The 10,603-nt window shown below is 44.7% G+C and overlaps 2 long non-coding RNA genes across 2 annotated transcripts in view; one reads left to right on the forward strand and one right to left on the reverse strand.

Annotated features, from left to right (window-relative positions):
• LOC103481021 (uncharacterized) overlaps positions 1–4,840 on the reverse strand; it is a 21,367-nt gene extending 16,527 nt beyond the window's left edge. Inside the window, exon 1 of the long non-coding RNA XR_001777629.1 lies at positions 4,789–4,840. This is a non-coding gene — a long non-coding RNA (uncharacterized LOC103481021). The remainder of the gene's footprint in view (positions 1–4,788) is intronic.
• Positions 4,841–4,867: 27 nt separating this feature from the next.
• Positions 4,868–9,525, forward strand: LOC108167272 (uncharacterized). The gene is made up of 4 exons (XR_001777628.1): positions 4,868–4,952; positions 8,351–8,481; positions 8,583–8,658; positions 9,244–9,525. It is a non-coding gene; the product is annotated as an uncharacterized LOC108167272 (long non-coding RNA).
• The last annotated feature ends 1,078 nt before the right edge of the window (positions 9,526–10,603 follow it).

Raw genomic sequence — 10,603 nt, forward strand, 5'->3', positions numbered from 1 at the left:
GATGGATGGATGGATGGACTGATGGATGGATGGATGGACGGACGGCCCAGGAATCTATAACCGTGGGTCGTTTAATCACAGCTAGTTTAACGAGCTGAGAGGAGAAAAAACTGGCACAGAAAATAAGAAACCAGATTAATGAGTGAAGCACAAACAGTGAAGTTTCCCAGAACAAAGTCCTGACAGACGCTTGAGGCGAAGCGGCACAATGACAAGATGATTGTACGTTGGTGACTTTACAACTTTTCATGTTTGACAGTATCGCAGGGAGACAATACCGGTAAAAACACGTCTTTCTGCTGAAAATGGATTCAAAGGGGGGAGTAAAAGTATAGTTTTCACTCAGTTCACTGAAAATGACAGCCTGCAACAAAGTGCTGAATCCGGCGGGAGCAGCGAGGATGCAGGAGCTTTTCCTTCTGGCTGCCCACACGTCTGCCCTCGTTCATGAAGCCAATTAGCACCGAGAGAAAGTCCAGGGAATTTAACCTGCAGGTCTCCACAGGATGAAACACACTGGGGTCATTATGGGATGCTAACGCTACAGCTATTCATAAACGAACAGCAATAAGACGGACTACGGGCGGGTCACTATGTAGTTGGATCAGAACCACACATTTAGTTCTCGTTAAATTAATATTCAGTTTGAAGTTAAATATGCAAATTTACTTTGATACCTGGAAGTGGACTATCAAAATAAAAGCTGGGTTTTCTTTATTGGCTCCATCTGCCCCTAAGGCTGCATCCCCACCAGGCCTCTTTAACCTGAATCCAGTCCATAAAATCCAGTTCGGTTGGTGAGGTGTGAACTGACCTCTGGTTCAGTTTGAATGTGAACGCCAAGCGGACCAGAGACCGCTCCAGAAGCAGGAAGTGGACTACAGCGCAGGGCATTCTGGGTAAATCCAACCAAAGCTAACATGCTAGCCTAGCGCTAGCAGCAGAAATGGCTCCTGGTCTTTAGCCTAAAGAGAAATCCTCCAACCGCTAAAATCCTCCATCTTGTTTCCATCTGGTGAAACAGGAAGTTGCTCTCAGCGTCTTCAGAGGTTTTTGTGTCGTTTCCTTCAGTGGTTCTTGGTGCAGCGCCCCCACAGGCCAGGAGGGGAACAGGTTGGTTTAACTCTGGAGGTGGAGCAGATGTTCTGGTTCCAGTAGAACCGGGTCGACCGGACTGAAGGAGGGAAAATGCCTAAAGCAGAACTTTTCAATGAAAGCCATGTTGGAAGCTTCGTTAGACGTGAATTTCTTGAATAAAAACAAAATCAGAGGTGATATTGTTTGGACCATCCATCCATTTTCTAACTCCTTGACCCTCAGGGGTCAGGAGCTGCTGCCGCCTCTCCAGGGAACGTTTTGGGTGAGAGGCGGGGTCACCTGGACGGGTCACCTGGACGGGTCACCTGGACCTGGACAGGTCACCTGGACGGGTCACCTGGACGGGTCACCAGTCCGTCTCAGGGCAACACACACTCAGACACAGGGAGAATTTAGAGACCAGTTAACCTGACAGTGGTGTTTCTGGAGCCGGAGTACCCAGAGAGAACCCACCATGCAGCTCCATGCAGAAAGACCCGGAATCGAACCAGAACCTTCTGCTGCAGGCAGCATGGACCTGTGATCCCTCACAGCTTTTAAGTCAGACAGTGATCGTAACGTGGAGCAGTTTTAAGATCTTTACCGGTTGTGACAGCCTTTCTGTCCAGATCTGAGCTTTTCTTCCTGTCTGAGTTTGATGCAGTGGACTCCATGTTGGAGTGAGTCAGTCTTTGCTGAATGCCTTTTAACTCCGAAAGCAGAAAACATCACCTGTGTGCTGGCCTCACTTCACTGGCTGCCGGTGGATTTCACAGTTCCTGTTAACATTCTTACTTTTGTTTCTAAGTGTCTGAATGACCTTCCCGACCCGCCGGGCCTCTCTGAACGTCTCCATCCCTGCTTACCGTCTCGGCCCGGCAGGTCGGCTGAGCTGCAGCTCCTGCAGGTGTGAAGGTCTCAGAGGGGGCGGAGCTTCATAATCCTTCAGCTTTAAACCTGTTTTTACTCTTCAGCTTTCAGTAATAAGCAACATGGTTTGACCTTGTTGGTTTTAACTGGCAGTGTTTAGTATTTTATTGCTCCTGTTCCTTATTTATGGCTGTTATTTTACTACATTTTACAGTTTGTAGTTTTGCTTCAGCTGCTTCTGAAGAGCTTTATGGGAAACGTTGGTACTGTATGCCAGCAGCCTGGACTTATTAAGCTGAAGGATGTAAACCTGAGCGTTTTCTGGCGGTCTAACTGACTTCCTGTCCTGCCGGGACGCGGACCTGTAGCCCAGGATGATCGGGGCGGGGCCGGTGTGACTGCTTCCTGTTTGAGCCTCTTACCCCACAGGTGTCGGCGTCTCATTAAAACCGAGCCGACAGTAAATACGGATTATAAACAGCAGCTTTACGGTCAGCGAAGACAAAACTAGAACTGATCCGGTACCAATTGGACGCCGACAGGGAGGAAGTGTCAACCGCTCATTTATTAAAGTGACACTAATTAGTAACGTGGAGCAGCTGGGCAGGGAGATAATGAGGTCAGGTGACAGGCAGCAGCGGTCCAGCTGTCAGGGACGGTTCCACCGACAGCTGATCCTGGTAACGAGTCGACCAGGAAATACGAAGCAAAACGACGGAGGAGACAGGAAACCATGATGGGAGGTGAAACATCAGTCAGACCGGGAGCCAAACGCAGTTAGGACAGGAGCAAACCAGGGTTGTTATGGCAACGACTCAACAGGTAACCAATTAACAACAAATAACCAATTAACTTTAACAGGAATAAATGAAAACATAACGGGGAAAAACTAACCAACTGGAATTATAACTGTCAGTTATAGTTAGTTATAATTCCAGCTGTAACGAACTGGAACATTATGTGGAATTATATTTATTTTGAGTTTACAAAACATCCTGAAAGTACAGATGTAACCTCCTTGGTTTTCGTGTTCATGAATCTATTTATTAGCCTTTTAATCTGATGTGAACCAATCAGTTTCCGTCGGTTTTCGCTGACGCCGTCATAATCCACCTGGTGGCGCTGCGCAGACCAGCGACAGCAAAAGTTGGGAGGAAACACCAGTCAGTCTTCTGCTGAGTATTCATTATCCACTCGATGGAAACATAATCACAATACTAAAGGAACAAAGCGTGAAACTAAAACTCCTACTACGACCAATAACAGCTAACCGTAGTTCAGTGAAGTGTTTTGTCTGAGGCTGAATCGTTCCCCTCATGCAGCCGACACTCTGATCCCAGCAAGAACTTCACATTACTGCATTTCAAAACTCTGATCCAACTCCAGATTGTCAGGTTTCAGTGCGTGATAAAATGTTATATGAAAATGCTGAATACGTATATAAATCCATCCATTTTCTTGGACCCTTGTCCCTTAATGGGGTCGGGAGGTGCTGGTGCCTCTCCAGCTAACGTTTCGGGCGAGAGGCGGGGTCACCTGGACAGGTCGCCAGTCATATATAAAATGTGATTTTAAAAAATTTTTACCTCTTGATTTAACTCCTTGAAATTGGGTTTCTGTCTCTTTAAGAAGCTCCTGCTCTTTCTGAAGCTCCGCCTCCAGGAAGTCATCCCAACATGGCTCCTCTATTAACCCTTTAACGTTTTTACACTGAGCAGCAGCTGCACCAGCTGTTTGCTAATTGCTGCTGGCTAGTCTGAAGGAGGAGCTATGCCTCGGGGGCGGGGCTAGGTCCACCCAGGTGTTGTAACAGCTCAATGGTTGCCATGGAGATTTAAGGATTTCTCAAACATGCATGAATGACCAAAGCTGATCGATGAGGAAAGACAAAAAACTCGATTTGACATAAAACTGAGACTTCTTCGCTGTCATGTGACATCTCAACTCGTCCAATCAGAAGGAGTAATTAAACGGTAAATCTCTGTTTCTGCTCCGATCGCTGTGGATGAATTCCACCAAGGCGCTGAAGCCTGAAGGCATCGTTATCGGATTCCCCTGCAGACTTTCAGATTGTTCTCCAAACAGGCCCAACAATCCAGAAACATTCTGCATTTTACAGCAACCAGACCAGCTGAATCTGGACTGGTGCTGCAGAGGTCAGAGGTCATATAAATGGTGCATCAACATGCTGCAAGCCTTGTTATCACCCCTTCAAACCATCAGCAACAGTCAGGGCAGAATGCCAGCAGGATGAAGCAAACCAACAGCAGAAGATTACTATGCATGTGTTCACAGTTTTCAGTCAAATGCCATAAGGACTGGATGCCTTCAGCCTAATTAGTGCAGCAACACACACACACACACACACACACACACACACACACACACACACACACGCACACACAGAAATGGATGTGAATGTTTGAAATTACTACATCTGTTCTTTAGCAACAGATTATCTCATTGAGCAGAGCAACGATTCATGAACTGGAGCCAATAACAGGAGAGAAAAGCGGCAGCTTGTGTCAGAGCAACGGGAAATGCAGTCCGTCCTTCCGACAACAGGAAGAAAAACGCACTTTGGTCATTTATGGTTCCGCTACATTAGCATTCAAAAGGCTACCGAAGGATTTAATAAATGTTATTTACATAAACTGCCGGGGAAAAGTTAACCTGCCCTCCATCTTGTAAATACACGGGAGGTTTTGACGTCACTACTGCGACGGTACTTTAACGTACGCATGCGCGGTACAACAAAGAGGAAGCTACTAAAACGAGTGAAAGAAACTCAAGCGGCTGTCTTTGTTGAAGGAAAATATTTGAGTTGTTTTTGGTTTTTACCTGAATTCCTGGGAGGAAAACCGAGCTGGACATGAGCTGCTGGACATGAGCTTCACCGAGTTCAAAGTTCACCAAATGTAGACGGAGAACGTCAGGAACAAACGGAGCTAGTTAAGCTACAGCGGAGCCAAGCTACAGTTCCCCCCGGCACAGAGCTCCGAGAGGTGAGCTGTGATTGGTTAGAAGGTCCGGTACGGATCACAGAGGCGGGATGTGATTGGTCAGAATGTTATGGGCGGGGCTTATGCCGTAATATTGATATTTTGCTTCAACTACTCACCGTCTGGGTTCTGTGGGCCACATGAATACTTTTAAGAAACGTTTATCAAACACAATAAGAAATTTTGAATATCTTTTACGATTTTTCCCTGAATAACTCCAAAGATTGAAAAATTCCTGGGTGGAAATGTGAACGCTGTCTGCATAATGGTGGCGCTCTATACGAGAGGCTTCGTTAAACAAAATGGAGGATGGAGGGAAGGAGGGAACGATTCACTAAGCATGGATTAATATTTAAAACTTAACAAATGTTAAAAAGACACTTTAATGTCTCCACGTGTCTAGTATGATGGATCCTGATGATCTATGATAGATCCTGATGATCTATGATAGATCATCAGGATCTATGATAGATCATCAGGATCTATGATAGATCATCAGGATCCATCATAGATCATCTATCATGAGGATCCTTTGATCACAGATTGACAGAAGCAGAAATTATGAAGAATCGGTTTGAACTAGTTTTGTAGCGAACTATTAGTGTTTTTTATTCTAATAAAAGGCCAATAATTAGCGTTTATTACCAGAGTTTTATTATTCTGGTAATAATAAAACTGTAAACAGGGAGACGGGAAACCAGACCCAGTGTTCAACTCTGAGCCTTGGTGAGTGAGAAACAAGAACCAGAGATTTCAGGACCTCCTGACAGTGGATGTCTTCCTTCAGCGTGTCTCACCGTCCCTGATTGGTCTTCCAGGAAGCCTCTGATGCGATAAAAAGTTGTTTTTAAAGGAGTGAAAAAACGATGAATCACAGCGAGACTGACATCAGAGCCACTGGTGGCAATCGCATTACGTTTCCACACAGCGCCGGGGGAGACGGCTGCAGGCATTAATGCACATGATTAAACACACACACACACACACACAATGCCAACAAACCAACACCCAGCTTCATCCCAACATTGAGCCGCTCAGCAGAGGAGCTGAATGTGCAGCAGCAGGTCGTCAGGTTCACCTGTGAGCTGAAGCCCAGCTGGCAGTAGCAGGATCGTCCAACACCTCCAGAAACAGTTCAGCCACTGCAGCAGCAGCTTCCTCTGCTCTCAGCAAACCCAGAAACATATTCAGAGGTGTTATTGGGAGATGTTAGCATAACTGAGTAAACAGCATAAACACCTTTTTTTAATTAAAGTGCAACAGATGAAAGTTGTGAGACCCAGTCAGGTGCGTAGGTTTCAATTTAACAAGAAAACAGTCAACATAAACAAAGACAAAACTATAACTTCACATCTTAGTGTTTCAAATTATGGGGAAAATTCAGAAAGATGTGCAATTTGCTCCATTTGTTTGCACGTTTTGCACGAACTAGCTGGATTAAAAACACAACACTGAAGATTCACAACGTGAAAACAAAAAAAGTCAGATTACAGTTTGGGGATTAAAGATTAAAGAGCTTTTGGAGATCTGATGGAAGTAAAATGAACTGTTTGGACATGAAAGGTTTTGTTACATTTGGAGGAAAAACTGGGATGCTTACCATCCTAACTGTAATGTACGGTAGTGGCAGCATCATGCTGTGAGGGGGGATATAAGGAAGTCAAATCTCAGACACAAATGATCTTAACAAAATCTTACTCCTAGTTAGTGAGCAGATAGAAATACGTTTGCTAATTCTAACTGAGCTAAAACAGGAATAGCATGTTAGCATTAGCTAGTTAACACAGTCAACTATGCTAATCTAATACGCAGCATAACAGCTACTGCACTGGGAGAGAAACTAGGAATTATGTGGTATGAATCTGTCTTTGTGTTAGCATCTTTTCTGGCTAATTGCTGTTAGCATGAGATCACCAGTGCTCCCTGTAAACAGCATTAGCATCCCATCATACCAGAGAAACGTTTGCTACTTTGAGCTGAGAACTTTCCGCTCTAGCAGAAAGTTGTTCTTTAATTAACGGAGTGAAACAAGGATTCCAGCTCCAGCCGGAACGCCGACATCCAACACCGTGTTTACACACCGCCTGCGGTTCTGCAACACAATCAGTCCACGGATCTCATTTAAATCTATCTGCAACCCGCCGGAGTCCAACGAAGCCGAGGCGTGATGCAACGCGGAGCAACGGCGGCAGCTCCAGCGCCGCAGCTGTCAGCCGCTCCAGTCCGACTCTGACGGCCACAAACATCAGTCGGACGCCATCTTTCATGTCCAGGATAAAGGTGAGGCGGGTTCTCTGCATGCAGCCGTCGCTCGACATCCAAATGATGACATGAAAATGTAATAATGGAGACAGATGAAGGTCAGGAGAAGAGAAGAAATGTGTCAGGAAGAGGAGAGTGATTTCACTTTGAGTTGGTGCCGAAGCAGAACGAGGTTCTAACTGCAGGTTCACTCTGCTTCTGTCCCACAAATCACACAAAGAGAAACAAGTAGATGTAAAAGTCAGTTTTAAATTCTGGTGCCGTCTCTGCCTGATGCGCTCCGTGTGAAATCCTGAGTTAACTGGAGCCACCAACAGTTTTTATGCTCATTTTGAAGCATCGTTGATGAAAACGGCAGAAACCAGAAAACCTTCCTCACTTTGGCAAAAAAGTTTTGCTTGAGTTGGTTTGAAACAGTTTAAAGATGGGAACAGAAAACATCCTGATGTAGTGAACACGTCCGTCCACTAGGGGCCAGCGCTTTACCAGGGCCATGAAAGTCCTGCCATTTAAATGGAACCTGACTGGCAACACGAAGCAGGAAAACAGACTCTGAGAAAACAACGGAAGCCTCAGGTGAACCTTCCTGCTCCACATGACATGAACGACGTCACCTTGACCTTTTGACCCTTATTTACCATCTGACTGACATAAAAAAATCACCTGAGATAAAACATAATGTCTGCTCATGTTTCATCTTCTCCTTTTTGTTGCCGACTTATAAAAACATAAATGGAAAACAGATCTTGACTTCTTGACCAATCAGGAAGGACCTCGTTGCCATGGTTACCCATCACACCTGTCAGAAAGTAACAGAGCAGAAATCCAGAACCAGAGCGAACAAGATCCAACCAGCAACGACTCAACCAGAAAAACGAGGAAAAATTAGAAAAATAAAGTAAAATAACTTGGATTGTGCCAGATTTACTTTTTGCAGTGTAACATGACGGCTGGTACTGATTAGGTCGGATTTTTCCAGAAGAAGTGAATAAGCCTCTTTACAGAGTGAAGTCTGCCCGGACGCCCGCAGCTTCCACGTGTTTGGGAAGCGGCGCCATCTCCCATGATGCTTTGTGCTCACCCTGATGCACAGCGGCGTGTTGGCATCGTTACACAGAGTTATTGTTGTGTTTCCTCAGACAGGCTGAGTGTTTCTGTCGTAAACGGATTCCAGCAGCAGCAGTTTCTCCAGGCAGACGTTCTGCTCCAGAACTTCTCCACACTTTTCAGACGTTTCAGCTGCAAACCTCAGGAACCTCAACATGTTTTGGTAATAAAACATGGAATCTAAGCTGCAGTGGTTTTCACATCCAGCTGAATGTTTATGATAAAATGATCAATACTCAATAGATCCATCATGTAATCGAACAGAAACCCAACTGAAGACAGTCCAGAGGAGCAGAGCTCAGGTGGAGGAAGAGGAAACCGTTCGTCTTCAGCACAGAAGGTTTGATGGATCCTGAGACCTTCGCTTCGAGTTACACTGAAAAAAATTAACAGCAACAATTTTAGATAATTAGCATGAGAGAAAAAAAAGGTCCCATTTTACAAAGTCATATTTTAGCCACATAATTCATTCATTTCTAAATGTCACAGTTTCAAACTAAATATTTAGCAAGTGAAATATTTCATCTGAAGCTGAATATTTGGTTCAGAGCTTCATATTTTGTTAGCTCCTGTAGAGTAGGAGCTAAATATTTAGCAAAACATTTAGCTTGAGAGAATATTTAGTTTGAAACTGACGTTTAGATGAATAAATGAAATGGTGAATATTAATCCCGTTCTCTTAATTACTACTGTTAACTTTTTACAGTGTAACTCTGCAGTCTTCGCCCTGTTCTCTCTTTCTGCCCGTTTCCTGTATAAACTTTGTGATATTTGCAACTAGAGCCACAAAAGATTAAAAATAAATCAGCAACATTTCAGTGGTGGCAGAAAATCTGCAGGTTTAATCAGGATCTGTTTTAATACCATTAATATTAAGTAAATAAAACAACATTAGCATTGATTTCAGGTTATTTTTCATTTTCAGTGCCCAGATTTGAGCGACATGTCGGATTAATCCTCAGCTCGTCTGATCCGGGCCTCAGATGCGGGTTCTCCCCCTCCAGAGCCACCGTCTGAAAAGGCCAGCAGTTATTTCCATATTTATTGTGCCGCCTGGTTCCTCCGATGAATAAATCAAAGCTGCAGCTAATAGCCTTCTGCAGAGCGCTCAGTCATAAATCTCTGCTTTAACGCACATCATTAGCTCGTCTCTCAAAATGCCACAAGTACTTTGTTTTAATTTACTAAAAGTCATTTCTAACCTTGATTCTGCAGCACGGCCCTCTTTCTTCTTCTGTGGTGTCTGCTTTCTCGCTCCTCTTCCTGATTAACACCCGGGCTAATTAGGACGCCCACAGGTGGGCAATTAGGGGAGTAGAAGGGTGAGACAGGAAACAGGTCGGGGACACGCTTCCTTTGATTGTGGGATGTTCACCAACTTCTCCTCTGAAGTCGTCATTATGAGCCTCTAAAATATTAATTTGAACAAACAAGGAGCTTCAAACTCGGTGTGATGTTCTGACAGCGCGGTGAGGCGGTTCTGCAGGTCGACCCGGAACCTCCAGGGAGCAGAAACCATCCGGGAGCATCTCTAACTTTTCTACCACTTATTAAATAACTGAACAGATTCAGTTCAGTTCAGTCTGGATTCACGAATCTGTTCAGATTCATGAATTCAGACTGTTTCTTGGTATAATCTTAATAAACCTCACTGTATATTTTTATTCGGTTTGTTACTATGGCGACAAGCCACAACAATGGCAGCTCAAAACACTTTACCAAAAAAGTCATTTCAAGTTAATCTAGTTATCAGTTAATGCATTAGTTTATTATTCTAAGTTCAAAAAGTTTCAATCCAAGGAAACTCAGCAGAGCATCGAGTCACTGCCCTCCTGACCAGCAGGGGGCGAAAGTGGAGAGGAAAAACGCCCCTTTAACAAGAAGAAACTACCAGAACCGGGCTCAGAACCAGAACCAGGCTCAGAACCAGAACCAGGCTCAGAACCAGGCTCAGAACCAGAACCAGAACCAGGCTCAGAACCAGAACCAGGCTCAGAACCAGCTGCCATCTGGAGGTTTGAGAAGACAGAAGAACTGAACCAGGAGATCTTTCTATGTTTTAGAACTTCCTGTTAGCCGACTGCTAAAACAGAATGTCGGACCAGGTGGAGCTTCTACAGACGGGAAGAACCAGGAGAAGAAAAGTTAACAGCTGAAGTAACAGCAGATAATGCTAATTGGATATTAGTAGAAGAAGAAAGTGGGCGTCGGTGGGGTTGTTCGCCAAGGGCGCCAAACAGGCTAGCACTGCCGCTAGGTGTGAATGCTAAGCTAACTCTGGTCCT

This window comes from Poecilia reticulata, linkage group LG19 (assembly GCF_000633615.1).
Source record: "Poecilia reticulata strain Guanapo linkage group LG19, Guppy_female_1.0+MT, whole genome shotgun sequence".
In the NCBI taxonomy this organism is placed as follows: domain Eukaryota; kingdom Metazoa; phylum Chordata; class Actinopteri; order Cyprinodontiformes; family Poeciliidae; genus Poecilia; species Poecilia reticulata.